Below are 19,954 nucleotides of genomic sequence, written 5' to 3'. Positions count from 1 at the left end.
GATGGGGGAGGTAGTGCCAGGGTGTGTGCGGAGATGATGGGGGCGGTAGTGCCGGTGTGTGGTGATGATGGGTGTGGTAGTGCCAGGGTGTGTGCGAAGATGATGGGGCGGTAGTATCGGTGTGTGCGGTGATGATGGGTGTTGTAGTGCCGGGGTGTGTGCAGTGATGATGGGTGCGGTAATGCCGGTGTGTGCGGTGATGATGGGTGCGGTAGTGCATGGGTGTGTGCGGTGATGATGGGAGCGGTAGTGCCGGTGTGTGCGGTGGAGGTAGTGCCAGGGTGTGTGCAGTGATGATGGAGGTGGTAGTGCCGGTGTGTGTGCAATGATGATGGGGGTGGTAGTGCCGGTGTGTGCAGTGATGATGGGTGCGGTAGTACCGGTGTGTGCAGTGATGATGGGGGTGGTAGTGCCGGTGTGTGCGGTGATGATGGGTGTGGTAGTGTCGGGGTGTGTGCAGTGATGATGGGGGTGGTAGTGTCGGTGTGTGCGGTGATGATGGGGGAGGTAGTGCCGGGGTGTGTGCAGTGATCCGCTAGATCCGTCACATTAGTTTTTACACAACCTGCGACTGATCCGTTGCATCAGGCACAAGCTGGATTATGATGCCAAAAAACGGATGTGTGAAACTAACCTTATTGTGCGGCCATCACACACAGGTGTAAGAAGATATATATCTGCGTGTCAGGGCCGGGGGAGCGCCGAGCAAGTGCCGGGACCGTGCACCGCCGGGGAGGGGGAGGAGAGGGGCGGGCTGGGCACCATCTCTAGATTTACACCGAGTGCCGACACTGTACGTCTAAACGGCCAGCGACATCCCACCACATCAGACATGGCCGACATTGTGCGGGCAACATCTGCCGATCTCACCAGCGCCCGGCTGCAGTGCGTGTGATCTGCTGTGTGTCATGTATGTCACATGTTATGTGCGGGGTATATGTGCCATGTGTAAGATATGTCTTATATACAGTATACATCTGTCTATCCATATATCTATCTATCATTCTATCCCTTTATCTATTCCATTCTGCTGTTACATCGTGTCTTATCCTCCAGTCACCTCCATAGCTGCAGTCACTATTCTACAGTTATGTTATGCCTTATGCTCCAGTCACCTCCAGAGCTGCACTGACTATTCTGCTGTTACATGCTATCTTTTCCTCCAGTCACCTCCATTGCTGCAGTCACTATTCTGCTATTACATCATGACTTATTTTTCCACTCACTTCCAGAGCTGCAGTCACTATTGTTTTTACATTGTTTCTTATCCTCCTGTCACCTCCAGAGCTGCAGTCACTATTTTACTGTTACATAATGTCTGATCCTCCTTTAACATCCAGAGCTGCAGTCACTATTTTACTGTTACCTAATGTCTGATCCTCCATTCAAATCCAGAACTGCAGTCACTGTTCTACAGTTTTATTATGTGTTCCCCTCCAATCACCTCCAGAGCTGTAGTCACTATTCTCTTGTTACATCATGTCTCATCCTCCAGTGACCTCTAAAGCTGTGGTCACTATTCTGCTGTTACATCGTGTTTTATCCTCCAGTCACCTCTAGAGCTACAATCACTATTCTATTTTTACATTGTGTCCTATCCTCCTGACACCTCCAGAGCTGCAGTCACCATTCTACTGTTACATCTTGTCTTATGCTCTGGTCACCTCCAGAGCTACAGTCTCTGTTACGCTATTAAAGCATGTCTTATCCTCCACTCACTTCCAGAGCTGCAGTCACTATTCTGCTGTTACATCATGTCTTATGCTCCAGTCACATCCAGAGCTGCAGTCACTAGTCTGCTGTTACATCATGTCTTATGCTCCAGTCACCTCCAGAGCTGTAGTTGTTATTTTGCTGTTACATCTTCTCTTATCCTCCAGTTACCTCCAGAGCTGCTGTCACTATTCTGATGTTACATCATGTCTTAGCCTTCTGTTACCTCCAGAGCTGCGGTCACTGTTCTCTTGTTACTTCATATCTCATCCTCCAGTCACCTCTAAAGCTGAGATCACTATTCTGCTGTTTCATCGTGCTTTATCCTCCCTTCACCTCCAGAGCTACAGTCACCAATCTACTGTTACATCTTGTCTTATCCTCTAGTCTCCTCTAGAGCTGCAGTCATTGTTCTGCTGGTAAATCGTGTCTTACCCTCCACTCACCTCCAGAGCTGCAATAACTATTGTTAACCCTAGAATGTGCAACCATAGAAATCTACCATAGAAAACTAGTAAGCTAGCAGGCCTGCGAGGCCCCAGGTATGCATTATAGGGTTAACTATAACTATGTTATATCTTATCCTCCAGTCACCTCCAGAGCTGCAATCACTATTCTGCTGTTACATCAGGTCTTATGCTCCAGTCACCTGCAGTCACTATTCTACAGTTATGTTATGTCTAATCCTCCAGTCACCTCCAGATCTGCAGTCACTATTCTGCTGTTACATCATGTCTTATCCTGTTGTCACCTTTAGAGCTGCAGTCACTATTCCACTATTACATAATGTCTTATCCTCCAGTCACCTCCAGAGCTGCTGTCACTATTATGATGTTACATCATGTCTTAGCCTAATCTTAGCCTGTCTTAGCCTGCATATATTTAGCTATAATATACTATATGCATGAACAGTTAGCCATAGTGTTATATATACATGTATATTGGTGTACATGGTTCCGTTATATGTATTAGTCTGCTTTCACACATCCGGCTTGAACTCTGCGGCTCAATCCGGCTGTGCAAGCTATGCAACGGATGCGGTGAACACACCGCATCCTTTGCATAAGTTTTTCCTTTGCGGCCAGTCCGGTTTTTGCCGCTTGCGGCATGCTACTGAGCATGCGCAGTGGCAAAAACTGCATGCGGCGGCCGGATGCGGTTATTGCCGCATCGCGCCGCATCCGGCCGCCATAGGCATGCATTGAAAAATGCGCCGCATCGGCCGAATGCGGCGCGATGCGGGTTTTTTTGCCGCACGAAAAAACGTGCCAGGAAACGTTCCATCCGGCCGCCGCATCGGCTAAATCTGCCGCATGCGGCAAAAAACGGACGGAACGCAAGGCCATGCGGCACAATGCGGCACTAATTAAAGTCTATGCAGGAAAATCGCAACCGGCAGCAAAAAAAAACGGTTGCGATTTTCCTGGAAAGTGCCGGATTGTACCGCATTGCAGAAACCGGAGGTGTGAAAGCAGACTTATGATGCACATGTTTTCGTCCATACATGCAATTGTGAATAATATTTACCAACAATAAAGATAAATTAAATTAAATTTGAAATAGTTGATTCCTATTTATTATTGGGCTTTTTGATCGTTTTTTCCTTTCTTTTTCTAAAGTGGTAAATGAGGGGGTTTTTTTGTCTTTTATTCCAAATAAAGGATTTTTCGGGTGTATGTGTTTATTTACTTTCATGTTATGATCCGGAACCATGGAAGATCACAATAGATCATTGGCAAAAAAGGTGACAAGAGCATTGGCAACTAATCTGGCCTCCATCCCCTTACTAACCATCAACACTAGAAGTAGCCGAGGGGTGAACTAACATCCTGTGCACCGTGAACCCAGCCGGGAGAACTAGCTATCCTAAAGGAAGGAAGGAAGGAAGAATATCTCTCTTCTTCAGAAATAGACCGCAAAGGTATAGTAAGCCCCCCACATTCAAAGACTACGGTGATATAAGAAAACACAATACACAGATGGATTATAGGATTAGCAAAGGTGAGGCCCCATTGACTAAATAAAGAAGGATAGGAAAGGGGCTGATGGTGGCCAGAGAAAAACCCTACAAAAATCCAAATACCTGATAGTACAAAAAGTCCTCAGATCGCACGATCTGAACTCCGTCCTATATCAGGCGCTCTTGTCAAACCAATGAACAGAAAGTAAGAACAATTACAAATTCAAGAAGCAACAAACACGTGGACTTATAGGAGCAATACTCCAAACATAGCTGTAGGAAGCTTCCCAGCTAAGCACAGAGAGGGAAGATTCCTGCAAGCTAATGAACTGACAATATCCACAGTAAATGACAAACCCAGATAAGAACAAAAAGAACAAAACAACATAAGAAAGAACCAAGCATTTTTCTGGGGTAGATGTGGTCTGGAGCAAGATGAGAAGGCTGGTAAACTAAAGAACAAATGAGAACCGTCTCAGCCTGCTAGCAGACCAAGGTTTAAATAGGCAGAGAGTTAGCAATGGAAACGCCCATTGCACCAGCACACCTGGTCTCTGTCCAAACCATTCCTGACCACAAGTGGGAGCCTCACAGCAGCTAAAGGATAACTGACATTCACAACACTTTCACTTACAGGTTAATCATGGAAGGTATCTCGGGGAGATGCCTCCCATGATTAACCTAGGACTTAGTGGCAGCTATAAGCTGCCATTTAACTCCTTATTACCTCGATTGCCACCGCACCAGGGCAATTCGGGATGAGCCGGGTAGAGTCCTGGGACTGTCGCATCTAATGGATGCGACAATTCCGGGCGGCTGCTGTCTGATATTGTTAGGGTGGTGGGTTCCCCATAGCGTTGCGCTCCCCATCCTGACAATACCAGCCTCCAGCCATGTGGCTTTATCTTGGCTGGTATCAAAATTGGGGGGACCGCATTTTTTTTTTTTTTTAATTATTTATTTTACTGTACGATATAGACCCGCCCACCGGCAGCTGTGATTGGTTGCAGTGAGACAGCTGTCACTCAGCGTGGGGACGTGTCTGACTGCAACAAATCATGGGCGCCGGTGGGCGGGGAAAGCAGGGAATACGAAATTGAATAATGAGCGGCAGCCATTTTCAAAAGAGGAAAAGCCGCCGGAGCTTTGTGACACCCGTGCAGCTGATCGGTGAGTAGGAAAGAGAGCGGGATTGTGCTGGGGATGCAGGATGCATGCAAATACGCAACGTGCGCACATAACCTTACTGTGAAAAGCCACGCTTTTGGTGATCGAACCGTTATCGAACGTTAACTCGAACTGTCGAACGTGAAGCAAATCGTTCAAGTTCGTCGCACGACTCGAACATCACCCAAAACAACTTGAATTTGAAATTGGTGAACGGTTCAATTCGAACATCGCTCATCTCTACTACTAACGTCTTACTATAAATATATAAATGACCCTTAACATTGTTATGTAGCACCCCTGCGGTACCAGGTGTCACAAAATGTGAACGTGGAAACCTAAACCCCGGAATATTCGTGCCAGTCAACACACCAGCACCTTCAGGCCACATACACAACCCCAATTCCAGACTGGGAGACTGCCTAGCAACAGGTTAAAGGGACGGGCACCAATTGGATAGTTGTCACCCAATCTGTAGGGACAAACCCAGCAAGGGAAGGGGCCAATGGTCAGTTGGAAAGTTGGCGGGAGGAAGTGGTGTTCAGTCAGGGAGAAGTCAGTTGGAAGTAGGAGAAAGAAGTAGGAGTTGAGAGTAGTAGTCGGAGGAGTGAAAGAGTGAAGTAAAGAAAGAAAGGTGCAGCAAGACCTGAAGTAACAACAGAACGCTGTACAGGAGTGAGGAAATGTGGAGTAAAGGCCCAGTCACACTAAACAACTTACCAGCGATCCCAACAATGATACAACCTGATAGGGATCGCTGGTAAGTTGCTAGGAGGTCGCTGGTGAGATGTCACACTAAAGCCAGCTTTACACCTTACAATTAGGGATGCGATCTCGTATGCGATGTGACACGCCCAGGTCGCATATGCGATCTAATGAGATTGCACATAGGTCGTTCATTTGCTGTCACACGTGCGTTAGTAGTCTATGTTAAATTGATCAATTTTGTGTGCGATCCTTTAGATCATGTGTTCTGTGACGTATGCATTGGGCACCCTTTTTTTTTTTTATTTATTGACTTGACAAGCGTGTGTAATGTGTAGGGATGCGTTTTTACTATGTCATCTGCCATTCAGCACTGCTACATGGCCGCTAACAGCAGACACAGACAGCCATGTAGCAGAGCTGAATGGCAGATGACAGCAGACACAGACAGAGCCGCACTGGCAGAATGAACTCGGGTGAACTTCACCCGACTTCATGGTCATGCTGCGGCTCTGTCTGTGTCGCGCCCTGATTAGCGGTCACCAGTGAAGGACTCACCGGTGACCGCTAAACTCCTGAGTAACTGAAGTGAGCAGCCCTCTCTCATACTCACCGATCCCCGTTCCCCGGCGCTGCACGGCATTCACACTGCTCCGGCGGCTTTTACTGTTTTGAAAAAGCCGGCCGCCCATTAAACAATCTCGTATTCCCTGCTTACCCCGCCCACCGGCGCCTGTGATTGGTTACAGTGAGACACGCCCCCCACGCTGAGTGACAGGTGTCACACTGCACCCAATCACAGCAGCCGGTGGGCGTGTCTATACTGTGTATTGAAATAAATAATTAAATAATTAAAAAAAACGGCGTGCGGTCCCCCCCAATTTTAAAACCAGCCAGATAAAGCCATACGGCTGAAGGCTGGTATTCTCAGGATGGGGAGCTCCACGTTATGGGGAGCCCCCCAGCCTAACAATATCAGCCAACAGCCGCCCAGAATTGCCGCATACATTATATGCGACAGTTCTGGGACAGTACCCGGCTCTTCCCGATTTGCCCTGGTGCGTTGGCAAATCGGGGTAATAAGGAGTTATTGGCAGCCCATAGCTGCCAATAAGTCCTAGATTAATCATGTCAGGCGTCTATGAGACACCTTCCATGATTAATCTGTAAGTGACAGTAAAAAAACACACACACCCGAAAAAAATCCTTTATTAGAAATAAAAAACACAAACAAATTCCCTCATTACCAATTTATTAACCCCGACAAACCCTCCATGTCCGGCGTACTCCACAGTCCTCCAGCGTCGCGTCCAGCTCTGCTGCATGGAGGTGACAGGAGCAGCAGAAGACACCGCCGCTCCGGTCACCTCCACGCAGGTAATGAAGACAGCCGGCGATCAGCTGAGCTGTCACTGAGGTTACCCGCTGTCACTGGATCCAGCGGTGGATGCAGCGGTGGCCGCGGGTAACCTCAGTGACAGCTCAGCTGATCGCGCTACTCACCTCCGCTCCGGTCAGCTCCAGTCAGCAACTGAGGTGAGTAGCGCGATCAGCTGAGCTGTCACTGAGGTTACCCGCGGCCACCGCTGCATCCACCGCTGGATCCAGTGACAGCGGGTAACCTCAGTGACAGCTCAGCTGATCGCCGGCTGTCTTCATTACCTGCGTGGAGGTGACCGGAGCGGCGGTGTCTTCTGCTGCTCCTGTCACCTCCATGCAGCAGAGCTGGACGCGACGCTGGAGGACTGTGGAGTACGCCGGACATGGAGGGTTTGTCGGGGTTAATAAATTGGTAATGAGGGAATTTGTTTGTGTTTTTTATTTCTAATAAAGGATTTTTTTCGGGTGTGTGTGTTTTTTTACTGTCACTTACAGATTAATCATGGAAGGTGTCTCATAGACGCCTGACATGATTAATCTAGGACTTATTGGCAGCTATGGGCTGCCAATAACTCCTTATTACCCCGATTTGCCAACGCACCAGGGCAAATTGGGAAGAGCCGGGTACTGTCCCAGAACTGTCGCATATAATGTATGCGGCAATTCTGGGCGGCTGTTGGCTGATATTGTTAGGCTGGGGGGCTCCCCATAACGTGGAGCTCCCCATCCTGAGAATACCAGCCTTCAGCCGTATGGCTTTATCTGGCTGGTTTTAAAATTGGGGGGGACCGCACGCCGTTTTTTTTAATTATTTAATTATTTATTTCAATACACAGTATAGACACGCCCACCGGCTGCTGTGATTGGGTGCAGTGTGACACCTGTCACTCAGCGTGGGGGCGTGTCTCACTGTAACCAATCATAGGCGCCGGTGGGCGGGGTAAGCAGGGAATACGAGATTGTTTAATGGGCGGCCGGCTTTTTCAAAACAGTAAAAGCCGCCGGAGCAGTGTGAATGCCGTGCAGCGCTGCGCTGGAGATCGGGGATCGGTGAGTATATGAGAGAGGGGGTAAGAGGGATAGACTGACATGGACAGAGAGAGAGGGACAGAGATAGTGACTGACTGACAGAGATTAGTGCATGACAGACATTGTGAGGCGCTTCAGAACGCAGCTTTTCAGCTGCGCTCTGAAGCGGACCTTTTTTAAGCTGCGGTGCAGAGCGCACACCTGCGCTCATAGCATCAGACACCGAAATCGTATGAGGGATGTCACACGTTACAATTGACTAGTTTCGTACTACCAAACGTCCAATGTATGAGGAATAAACGACGTGTATGCGATCACCGTATTTTCGTTCAATATCGATCGCATGTAGGTTTCACACGCAAATACGTCACGAACGATGCCGGATGTGCGTCACTTACAACTTGACCCCGACGACGGATTGAAAGATCTATTGAAGTGTGTAAAGCAGGCTTTAGCGACGCTCCAGCGATCCCACCAGCAACCTGACCTGGCAGGGATCACTGGAGCATCGCTACACGGGTTGCTGGTGAGCATGTAACACAGGCAGATCTCACCAGCAACCCGTGACCAGACCCCAGCGCTGCGTGGAAGCGATGCTGCGCTTGGTAACTAAGGTAAATATCGGGTAACCAACCCGATATTTACCTTGGTTACCAACGCACACTGCTTAGCGCTGGCTCCCTGCACACCTAGCCGCAGTACACATCGGGTTAATTACCCGATGTGTACTCTGCTACGTGTGCAGGCAGCAGGAGCCGGCTTCTGCTGACGCTGGTAACCACGGTAAACATCGGGTAACCAAGAAGCCCTTACCTTGGTTACCCGATATTTACCTTCGTTACCAGCGTCCACCGCTCTCAGCTGTCAGTGCCGGCTCCTGTTCTCTGCACTCCTAGCCACAGTACACATCGGGTTAATTACCCGATGTGTACTGTGGCTACGTGTGCAGAGAGCAGGGAGCCGGCACTGACAGCTGAGAGCGGCGGACACTGGTAACGAAGGTAAACATCGGGTAACCAAGGTAAGGGCTTCTTGGTTACCCGATGTTTACCGTGGTTACCAGCGTCCGCAGAAGCCGGCTCCTGCTGCCTGCACATTTAGTTGTTGCTCTCTCGCTGTCACACACAGCGATGTGTGTTTCACAGCAGGAGAGCAACAACTAAAAAATGGTCCAGGACATTCAGCAACAACCAACGACCTCATAGCAGGGGCCAGGTTGTTGCTGGATGTCACACACAGCAGCATAGCTAGCAACATCGCTGCTACGTCACAAAAGTTGTTCCTTAGCAGCGATGTTGCTAGCGATGTTGCTAGCAATGTTGCTTAGTGTGACGTGGCCTTTAGGAACCAGGACTTCAGGGACCGTGGGTTACCTGTGGAAGTGGAATACTCCAGGGACCGCGGGGCGCCTGTGGAAGTCTGGAACCTAGGCTCACAGGACTCAGCACGAGGCGGGGTGCAGACCCTAGGACAGCAAGACACTTTATGGTCAACTGTTAAATCTGCCAGGCAAGAAGATCTCCAGGGTCCATCACCAACCAAAGAGTCTGAAGCATCAGCAGCAAAGAGCGGACCGGGGATTGACCCCCTTAATTAGTCCAGGCTACCTGCAATAGGACCAATACAGAAATGGAGGGGTTCCCCTGAAGCTCTAGGCCACGGGAGCCCAACACAAACGATAGTGCATGGAGGACAGCTACCCCAGGTCACAACTGGCACGGGAGCGGTGTGATGGTGGAATATTGTCGGTCATGTACTATTTTGTGTGGGTTCATGTTTTCGGCGTGGTGGACTGTCTATTCGATGTATTGTTTATCCTATCTGAAGGGTTATAGCTTCTTGAAGCGCTTCTGTCCCTAGGTGTGGGGGAAATTAGTGAGTCTGTTTGAGAACTTGAAGAAAGAAGGAGGAAGATTGATCCTCTGAGAGGGAAAAGCTGAGGCTGCGGCCAGCATGCCAGAGAGACTGTGAGAAACTCCGATTTGCCTGTAGAAGCACTGCTGGAGGATTGTGACTGAACTCCGGGACATTTATGCCATTACTGGACAATTTTACTCTCTGTGTGGTGGATTATTTGATGGACATTCTGAATTGCATGGAATAAATATGCTTTGGATTGTTCGCCATCTCTCGCTCTGTTGATTGTGTGATATGGAAGAAGGACCCCATCACAAGCGGGAACGCCTGGAAGTGGCACTAGCTGGTCCAAGCACTGAGACCAAGTAAAGACAGGGCGAGTTAAAACTGCAATACTGATGTGGACTGTTTCTTTATCGTCTCTGTAAAACCGATGAAACCAAAATGTTCATTCAAGCCGATTGGTGTGATGGTGTACAATCTATATATCCACTTACTTTCCAAGAGTGCTAAATTAACACTCACATCGCCACTCTTGGATTTACTTGAATTTGATCAATTGCTTTTATCCTAAGAAATCTTGAATTGAAATTGTGAAACCTTTGAAAGTGTCTTGGTAACGTTTATAATTGTTCTCCTTCTTCGGCATCCATTGGCGTACCGTCAATAGAGGCAGGCCACGCCACTGCTATGGGGCCCGTGAGCTGGAGGGGCCTGCGGCTGCCTGCAGTGTCGGCACCGGGCCCCCCCCGCCCAGGATCGCACTTTCAAATGTATCGGCATCACAGATGCCGATACATTTGAAAGCAATATTGAGAACGAGCGCAGCGCTTCCTTCTTATCATTGTGCAGAGAACAGACAGCGGGCAAATGAGGAGCAGCGGGGGGAAGGGGAACGAGGAGAGGTGAGTATGCAGTGTTGGCTGCCCTCCGTGGTCTGGGCTAGGGCAGGGGGCCCCAGGCTGGGCTAGGGCAGGGGGCCCCAGGCTAGGTTAGGGCAGAGAGCCTCAGGTGGTTCCACCAGTGGCTGTGCCGGGGCCGCCTTTGTCTGTGTCGGCCGAGGCTGCACTGCGCCTGCAATTGTTCGTGTGCTGCCCCGGCAGTGTCACAGTTAACAGACGCTGCCATGTCTGCTAACTGTGACGTCACGCAGTGCACCCTGGACTGCAGCTTTCCGCCGGAGAGGATCTATAATGGAGCCTGCAGGCCGGACCGGAGACCAGCAATGAGAAGGTAATAGCTCCCATAATATGTATGTGTGTATGTTTGTGTGTGCATGCATGTGCCTGTGTCTACATATGTGTGCGTGTCTGTGCATGTGTTTGCCTGTCTGGATGTCTACATATGTGTGCGGTGTGTTTGTGTGCATGCGTGTCTGTGTTTGTGCCTCTGTCTGCATGGTTATATACTGTATGTGTGTGTGTATGTGTGAATATGTGCCTGTGTCTGTCTACGTGTACCTGTCTGCATGTGTGTACATATTTCTGCGTGTGTGCTTGTCTGTGTCTACCTATTTGTACATGTGCTTGTCTGTGTGTGTCAGCATGTCTGTACATTTGTGTCTATGTATGTAAGCGTGCATGCGTGTATTTCTGTGTCTACATATGTGTACCTGTCCTCATGTCTGTGTGCATATCTTTGTGTGTTCATGCCTGTGTGTTTACGTATGTATTAGTGTGTGCTTGTCTGCATGAGTGTTCATGACTGTGTGCATTTGTATGCATGTGTCTGTGTGTATTTGTATGCATGTGTCTATGTGCCTATCTGGGTATGTCTGTGTTCATGTGTCTGACTGTCTTCGTATATCTGTGTGTCTACGTATGTAAGCGTGTGTGCATGTATGTGTGCCTACATACGTTTGCATGTCAGTGCATCTGCATATGTGTGCATGAGCTCGTCAGCATGCATGTGTCAGTGTGTGCCTGTCTGCATGTGTATGCATATATGTGGGCACACATCATATCTTTAAACATTACTGCTATGCGCCGCGCTCTGATGTCATCGCGCGGCCTTGGTTGGGTGGGGTGGCCATTTGACCGTGCCGGATCGGATATGAAGCCGAAGGAGGAGGCCGGGGAGCGCAGAGAAGTAAGAAGAATCTTTTTGTTCCTCCCTCTGTGAATGGACAGAGTAGTGGATATAGGAGCCCAGGATGGGGCAGTTTAAGGGCCTGGGATGGAGGAACATAGGTGCCAAGGATGGGGTAGTTTAAGGGCCTGGGATGGAGGAACATAGGGGCCTAGGATGGGAGACATTTTTAAATAAAGGGGGCTAGGATGGGAGATATTATTACATACAGGGGGCCAGACATTATTGGTTTATGGTGGCAAATACTGGAGATGATTACTGTAGGGGCAAATTAAGGGACATTATTACTGCCATAATATAATTTAATGTTGAGGATACTATCGTCCATGGGGGGAAACAAAAGTCTGAAGTAGTGTAGATATTGGTGAAAAACTGGGGAATGTGCTCTGAGAGTGATCGGCTATAGGTGACTGTGTTATTTTCTGAAGAGTTGAGCCATGGCTGGAAGAAATAATAGCAGTCAGTGCCGAATGAGGAGGAAAAGCGAAGATGAATAACCTCAGCTAGAGATTTCACTGGTAATTCAGTGTATTACATGTACACACACTCTATATACTATATACAGAGCTCCTGTGTATAATGTCAATGCTGATCACTGTATTACCTGTACTCAATATACACTGAGTGCAGACTTATTAGTTAAGTTGTATTTTAGCGGATTTTTTTTTTATTATTGATCAGCAACAATGTTCTCAATCAACCCAAAAGACTCATAAATATCAAAGCTTAATATTTTTGGAAGTTGGGGTGTTTTTTTTTTTAGATTTGGCTATCTTAGGAGGATATCTGTTTGTGCAGGTAACTATTACTGTGCAGAATTATTAGACAACTTAATATAAACCAAACATATTCCCATCTCACTTGTTTATTTTCACCAGGTAAACCAATATAACTGTACAAAATTTAGAAATAAACATTTCTGACATGCAAAAACAAAACCCCAAAAAATTTGTGACCAATATAGCCACTTTTCTTTATGATGACACTCTTAGCCTACCATCCATAAATTCTGTCAGTTGCTTGATCTGTTTATGATCAACATTGCGTGCAGCAGCCAGCCCAGCCTCCCAGACACTGTTATGAGAGGTGTACTGTTTTTCCTCCCTGTAGATCTCACATTTTATGAGGGACCACAGGTTCTCTATGGGGTTCAGATCAGGTGAACAAGGGGGCCATGTCATTATTTGTTCTTCTTTTAGACCTTTACTGGCCAGCCATGCTGTGGAGTAGTTGGATGAATGTGATGGAGCATTGTCCTACATGAAAATCATGTTTTTTGAATGATACAGATTTCTTCCTGTACCACTGCTTGAAGAAGTTGTCTTCCAGAAACTGGCAGTAGGTCTGGGAGTTGAGCTTCATTCCATCCTCAACCCGAAAAGGTCGCATAAATTCATCTTTAATGATACCAGCCCATACCAGTACCCCACCTCCAACTTGCTGGTGTCTGAGTCGGAGTGGAACTCTCTGCCCTTTACTGATCAACCTCTGGCCCATTCATCTTTCCCATCAAAAGTCACTCTCATTTCATCAGTCAATAAAACTTTGGAAAAATCACTCTTAAGATATTTCTTGGACCAGTCTTGACATTTGATCTTATGTTTCTTGTTCAAAGGTGGTCGTTTTTCAGCATTCCTTACCTTGGCCATGTCCCTGAATATGGCACACCTAGTGCTTTTTGATACTCCAGTAACATTGCAGCTCTGAAATATGGCCAAACTGGTGGCAAATGGCATCTTGGCAGCTCCACGCTTGATTTTCCTCAATTCATGGGCAGTTATTTTGCGCCTTTTTTGCCCAACACGCTTCTTGCGACCCTGTTGGCTATTTGCCATGAAACACTTAATTCTTTGGTGATCACGCTTCAAAAGTTTGGCAATTTCAAGACTGCTGCATCCCTCTGCAAGACATCTCACAATTTTGGACTTTTCAGAGCCAGTCAAATCTCTCTTCTGACCCATTTTGCCAAAGGAAAGGAAGTTGCCTAATACGTATGCACCCCTTATATAGGGTGTTGATGTCATTACACCACACCCCTCCTCATTACAGAGATGCACATCACCTGATTTACGTAATTTGTGGTTGGCTCTCAAGCCTTTACAGCTTGGAGTAGGACAACATGTATAAAAAGTATCATGTGATCAAAATACTCATTTGCCTAATAAGTCTGCACACAGTGTATAGAACTCCTGTCTATAATGTCTCCGGTGATCACTGTATTACTAGTACACTGACACTATATACAAAGCGCCTGTGTATAATGTCACTGGTGATCACTGTGTTACCTGTACACTATACACATACACTATATACAGAGCTCCTGTGTATGTCGTCACTGGTAAGTCAGTGTATTACAAGTACACATACACACACACACACACACACTATACTTTATATACAGAGCTCCTGTGTATAATGTCACCAGTGATCACTGTATTACCAGTACACTGACATTACATACAGAGCTCCTGAGTATAATGGCACTGATGGTAATATTAGTGTTATTAGTATTATGGTTTTTATTCATGATCATTATTGTAGTATTATTCAGTCACTATGTGGTCTGGTCATGTGAGCTGTATGTTATTTTGCATCTCTTTCTTTGCTAGTAAATTTAATGAGTGACAATCTTGAGTGCCTCGATCTCATATTGTTCAATTTCAATGGATCCATTGAACTACTGGTGATACCAGTCCTGGGTAACTCTAAAGCTGGGTTCACACTAAACGACAGCGACAACGACATCGCTGTTAAGTCACCATTTTCTGTGATGTAGCAGCGACCTTGTAAGTCGCTGTTATGATCGCTGCTTAGCTGTCAAACACAGCAGCCGAAGCAGTGATCATAACGACACGCGTCGCTGTGCTGCAACATGTGCAGAGAGCAGGGAGCCGCGCACACTGAGCGCTGGCTCCCTTCTCTCCTAGCTACAGTACACATCGGGTTATTTACACGATGTGTACTGCAGCTACATGTGCAGAGAGCAGGGAGCCGTGCACACTGCTTAGCGCTGGCTCCTTGCTCTACTAGCTACAGTACACATCGGGTTAATTACACGATGTGTACTGCAGCTACATGTGCAGAGAGCAGGAGCCGGCGCTGGCAGCGTGAGAGCGCCGGAGGCTGGTAACGAAGGTAAATATCGGGTAACCACCTTGGTTACCCGATGTTTACCTTGGTTACAGCTTACCGCAGCTGCCAGATGCCGGCTCCTGCTCCCTGCTCGCTTCATTTCGTCGCTCTCTTGCTGTCACACACAGCGATCTGTGCGTCACAGCGGGAGAGCGACGACCAAAAAATGAAGCTGGACATTCAGCAACGAGCGGCGACCTCACAGCAGGGGCCAGCTCGTTGCTGGATGTCACACACAGCGACAGCAACGGGACGTCGCTGCAACGTCACAGAAAATGGTGACGTAGCAGTGACGTCGTTGTCGCTGTGTGTGACACCACCTTAAGGGGTACTTCTCACATAGCGAGATCGCTAGCGAGATTGCTGCTAAGTCACGGTTTTCGTGATGCACCCGTGACCTCATTAGCGATCTCGCTGTGTGTGACACTGAGCAGCGATCTGGCCCCTGCTGTGAGATGGCTGCTCGTTACACACAGCTCTGGTTCATTTTTTGGACGTTGCACTTCCGCTGGGGAGCACACGTCGCTGTGTTTGACAGCGAGAGAGCAACGATCTGAGTGTGCAGGGAGCAGGGAACCGGTGTCTGGAAGCTGCGAACGCTGGTAACGAAGGTAAATATCGGGTAACCAAGGGAAACACTTAGCATGGTTACCCGATATTTACCTTGGTTACTAGCCTACGCCGCTCTCAGGCTGCCAGCGCTGGCTCCCTGCTCCCTGCACACGGAGCCAGACTACACATCGGATAAATAAGCAAAGGTTTGCTTATTAACCCGATGTTTACCCTGGCTACAAGTGCAGGGAGCCAGCGCTAAGTGGTGTGCGCTAGTAACCAAGGTAAATATCGGGTAACCAAGCTTGGTTACCCGATATTTACCTTAGTTACCAAGCGCAGCATCGCTTCCACGCGTCGCTGGGGGCTGGGGGCTGGTCACTGGTCGCTGGTGAGATCTGCCTGATTGACAGCTCACCAGCGACCATGTAGCGACGCACCAGCGATCCAGACCAGGGCATATCGCTGGTGGGATCGCTGGAGCGTCGCTAAAGTGTGACGGTACCCTAAGGTGTTACCTAGTGTAAATATTTATTGCAGTTGACTCCTTTGGGTATTAACCACTCTATTAATCTGTGTCTGTTGTATGTGTATATATGGTTTTGCACTTAGCACTTTATTCTGGTAATTTGGTGATGGTCATATTCAAGTTAGTAAGAGATACAATAGGGGCAGCCGCCGTGGAATGGGGGCACCAAGAAAGTTACGGTGCTTAAAGCCCCATTGCTAGGCAGGGACCAATTAAGGGTGAGTCATATCCCCTAGGGTACAGCATCTGAATCGATTAGGTTTATTTACCATTGATCTGCATAGCCCCTAGATACAATTACCCTTACACTTTCCATCCGGTGTATCTAACACTATATGCACATTTGTGTGTTTCTGGTTGCATGAATATAACCTTTTTAATTGATATGGAAATAAAGGATACAATTTTATTAGGAGTTTTTTTGTTTTGGTTTAATAGGTGTTGGTATTTGACCCTTGTATATGGTTGTATTCAGTCACTTTGTCGTCGTAATATGTGGTCTGGTCATAGTATGGTGGTATTTCTCTTTTGTATGCGGTATTATTTGGTCACTATGTGGTCTGATCACAGTGCTGCAGTATTTCTCACATGTTTGTGGTATTATTCGGTCATTATGTGGTGTGGTCATGGAGTTACGGTATTTCTCCTTTGTATTTGGCTGTATTCGGTCACTATGTGGTGGTAATATGTTTTCTGGTCACGGTGGGGCAGTTTTTCTCTCTTGTATATGGTATTATTTGGTCATTATGTGGTTTGGTCATAGTGTTGCGGTATTTCTCCCTTGTATGTGGTTGTATTCAGTCACCATGTGCTGGTAATATGTTTGGTCACAGTGTGGCGGTATTTCTCCCTTCTATGTGATTGTATTCGGTCACTGTGTGGTGGTAATATGTTATCTGGTCACAGTGTGGCGGTATTTCTCCCTTTTATGCGGTTGTATTTGGTCACTAAGTGGTGTTAATATGTTTGGTCACAGTGTGGTAGTATTTCTCCCTTCTATGTGGTTGTATTCGGTCACAGCGTGGTGGTAATATGTTATCTGGTCACAGTGTGGCGGTATTTCTCCCTTCTATTGGGTTGTATTCGGTCACTATGTGGTGGTAATATGTTTGGTCACAGTGTGGCGGTATTTCTCCCTTTTATGTGGTTGCATTCGGTCACTGTGTGGTGATAACATGGCATCTGGTCACAGTGTGGCGGTATTTCTCCCTTGTATGTGTGACACCCCTGAATTAGTCAGGGTGTCACAGGGTACTGCACTCCTTTCCTTCTGGTGCAGGATTCAACCCCCATGGTTCTGGGATCCCAACCCTTGGTATTGCTCCATCAGCATCCAAATCCTAGTCAAACCTCACACCACACCCTGTCAAGCACACCAGTGGGTGGTCTAGCTGGAACAGGGCCACTCGCCTAGGGGTCAGGCAGATTGGTGGGAGGGGGAAGTCAGAGAGAGGAAGTAGAGAGCAAAGCTTAGGCAGAACAGTAGTAGCTCCCAAAGAGTGAGGAGCTGGGAGTTGGAGCTCCCTGGGGACTTTTGGCTAGGTCACAGGCGGTGGTCTGGGACCGAAGGAGTCGGAGACCAGGTCGCAGGGTATTGGAGAAGGGTGCCTGGCTTAGTTTAGGAGTACGGCCGGCACCGGAGTACCTAGTAACTGAACTGGTACCAAGCATGGCAAGGTACTGGACCCTAGATCATGGAGTAGCTTCACGCAACCTGATAATTAACCTGTGGAGGGTAGTCTTTTTATGAACTTTCCCCAAGAGCTCAGAGATCGAAGGCACCAACACAAAGAGGGAGATAGGGCTTTCCAGCTTGTGCGGCCCACTGAAATCACAAGTGTCAGCCATCGAGACCACAGCTCCCCCACTTAAGAGTAGGGAGCGGGACCCCGACAGCTTCAAGCAGAGGGGTCACTCAGAACATCTAAAATACAGTGCATGGAGGCAAGGTACAGGCCATCAGCAATACCAACGGGAGCGGACTCCTGGACGAGCTCCCCCGAAGTGGCAGCGGCACCCAGAGACTTGGTTTACTTCTGTGTCAGAGTCTGATTTCTCGTCGCATCCATACCAACACGGCCTGAGTGAGTACGCTGTCCTCCCCTGCTTCAATCTGCACCACGCTCCCCTACACCTCATTATCACGAGTCCCGGGGCTTCCCCTACCTGTGGAGGGAATGTCATCTGGCTGCCCCCCTCCATCTCCCCCGGGTACTCCCATCGGCAGCGGCGGTACTCCCCTTATCGCGAACCATGGGTGGCGTCACGAACTCTCACTCCCCTGTAAATACCCCCTTTGCATTTGAAGTGACCAATTTGTCATGAAAAGTCAAGAGGGTCACACCAGAATCCCACCCGTTGTTCATGGACTTGTCAAGAACACGACTACTCTCTAGCGTCCCCTTAGTGTCAGGTCAATTTTGGAACTGACGGCCAATAAGTAAATGAGGCTGCTGAGCTAATAATGCCAAATATTGGAGGTCTCCCAGCAAGGATAAATGTATATATCACCGATTCCGGCTAATGGAATATTTATATACCTCGGTACCTTAATGATAGCACCCCAATAATTCTACACCACAATAATTCCGCTGCCACCACCAGACGTTTCGCAGGCAGTCCGGACACCTGTTTCAGATAGCATAAGGATCTTCGGGTTTTGGATTCGTATATAAAGCAAGAGGAAAGAAACTATTAAATTTTATATATTTAATCCAAAATAGAAGGCAGTGTTTATAAAAATATACAATAATTTACAAAAGTGAACAATACAAATACAGTATACAGTTACATAAAATAAAAGGAAGAATGAGAGAGATTACTACACCTGGTCACTGATTATGGCTCAGATATAGGGGAGAGGCACCCCAGGAAATGGACAATCCTATACACAGAATGTATATTCTCAAGGCATTGACACAGAGGGTAAAGACACATTGTCTTATATTAACCTCTATCCCACCTGCAGCCCCCACCTCTGCTGACATCATTTAAGGGAGGGGGGTTTTCCCTCTTCCAAAATTATGGAATCCTCACAGTCCTCATATCTTCGTGTGGGAGCATCCCATGCGGACAATATTACCCTCATATTATGATTTTAGCAGAAGGTGGATACCACAAAGGTGGATACCACACAAGGGGGATCCCGTATGTTCTGAGGGGCAGATATTAATTTGTGGGTCTTCCGTATGTCCTACGATTAAGCTGAAATATGTGAGATGTGCATTATGGAATCTTGAGATCAGTGGTATGCCCGCCATATCTGGGGGGCATATGTACCTCGCAATAATAATAACGAGAGGAAAACATAAAAGCACAAACAAAAAAAATCGCTCGGTCCTTAAGGGGTTAAAGGGACCCCGACAGTAGGAATTACCCCTATTAACTCCTTACAGCGCTGAATTTTGTTTGTAGTGCTGATTTCAAACGACCCTGATGTTAAGGGAAAGGTACCAGGATAATGGTAAAATCAGCATTTTAATTACTTTCTAATTAGTGTGACTAGTCGTACAGATAGATGTGGTGCTGAGCAGCCCAGTCAGTCATACCTAGCCCACAAAACCTGGTTATAGCCACTTTAGTGATGCCTCCCTCTGCTTTTTATATCGCACACATGCCCAGAAGCTGCCATGTGCCACTACCATGGCATCACACTGCAGACCGGAAGTCTGGCCTGCTGATGCTTCCTCCACAATCTGATTTCTGATTTGTGCCGTTGCTGGTACATGGTGCTAACCCGGGCTGTAGTGGCATTTACTGTCACATACCTCCCAACTTTTGAAGAAAGGAAAGAGGGACAAAGTAAGCGTCGCGCGTCGCACGCCTCTTCAAAATTTGACCAC

This window comes from Anomaloglossus baeobatrachus, chromosome 1 (assembly GCF_048569485.1).
Source record: "Anomaloglossus baeobatrachus isolate aAnoBae1 chromosome 1, aAnoBae1.hap1, whole genome shotgun sequence".
NCBI lineage: Eukaryota > Metazoa > Chordata > Amphibia > Anura > Aromobatidae > Anomaloglossus > Anomaloglossus baeobatrachus.
The sequence above is the reverse complement of the archived record's forward strand: the minus strand, read 5'-3'. Positions refer to the sequence as shown.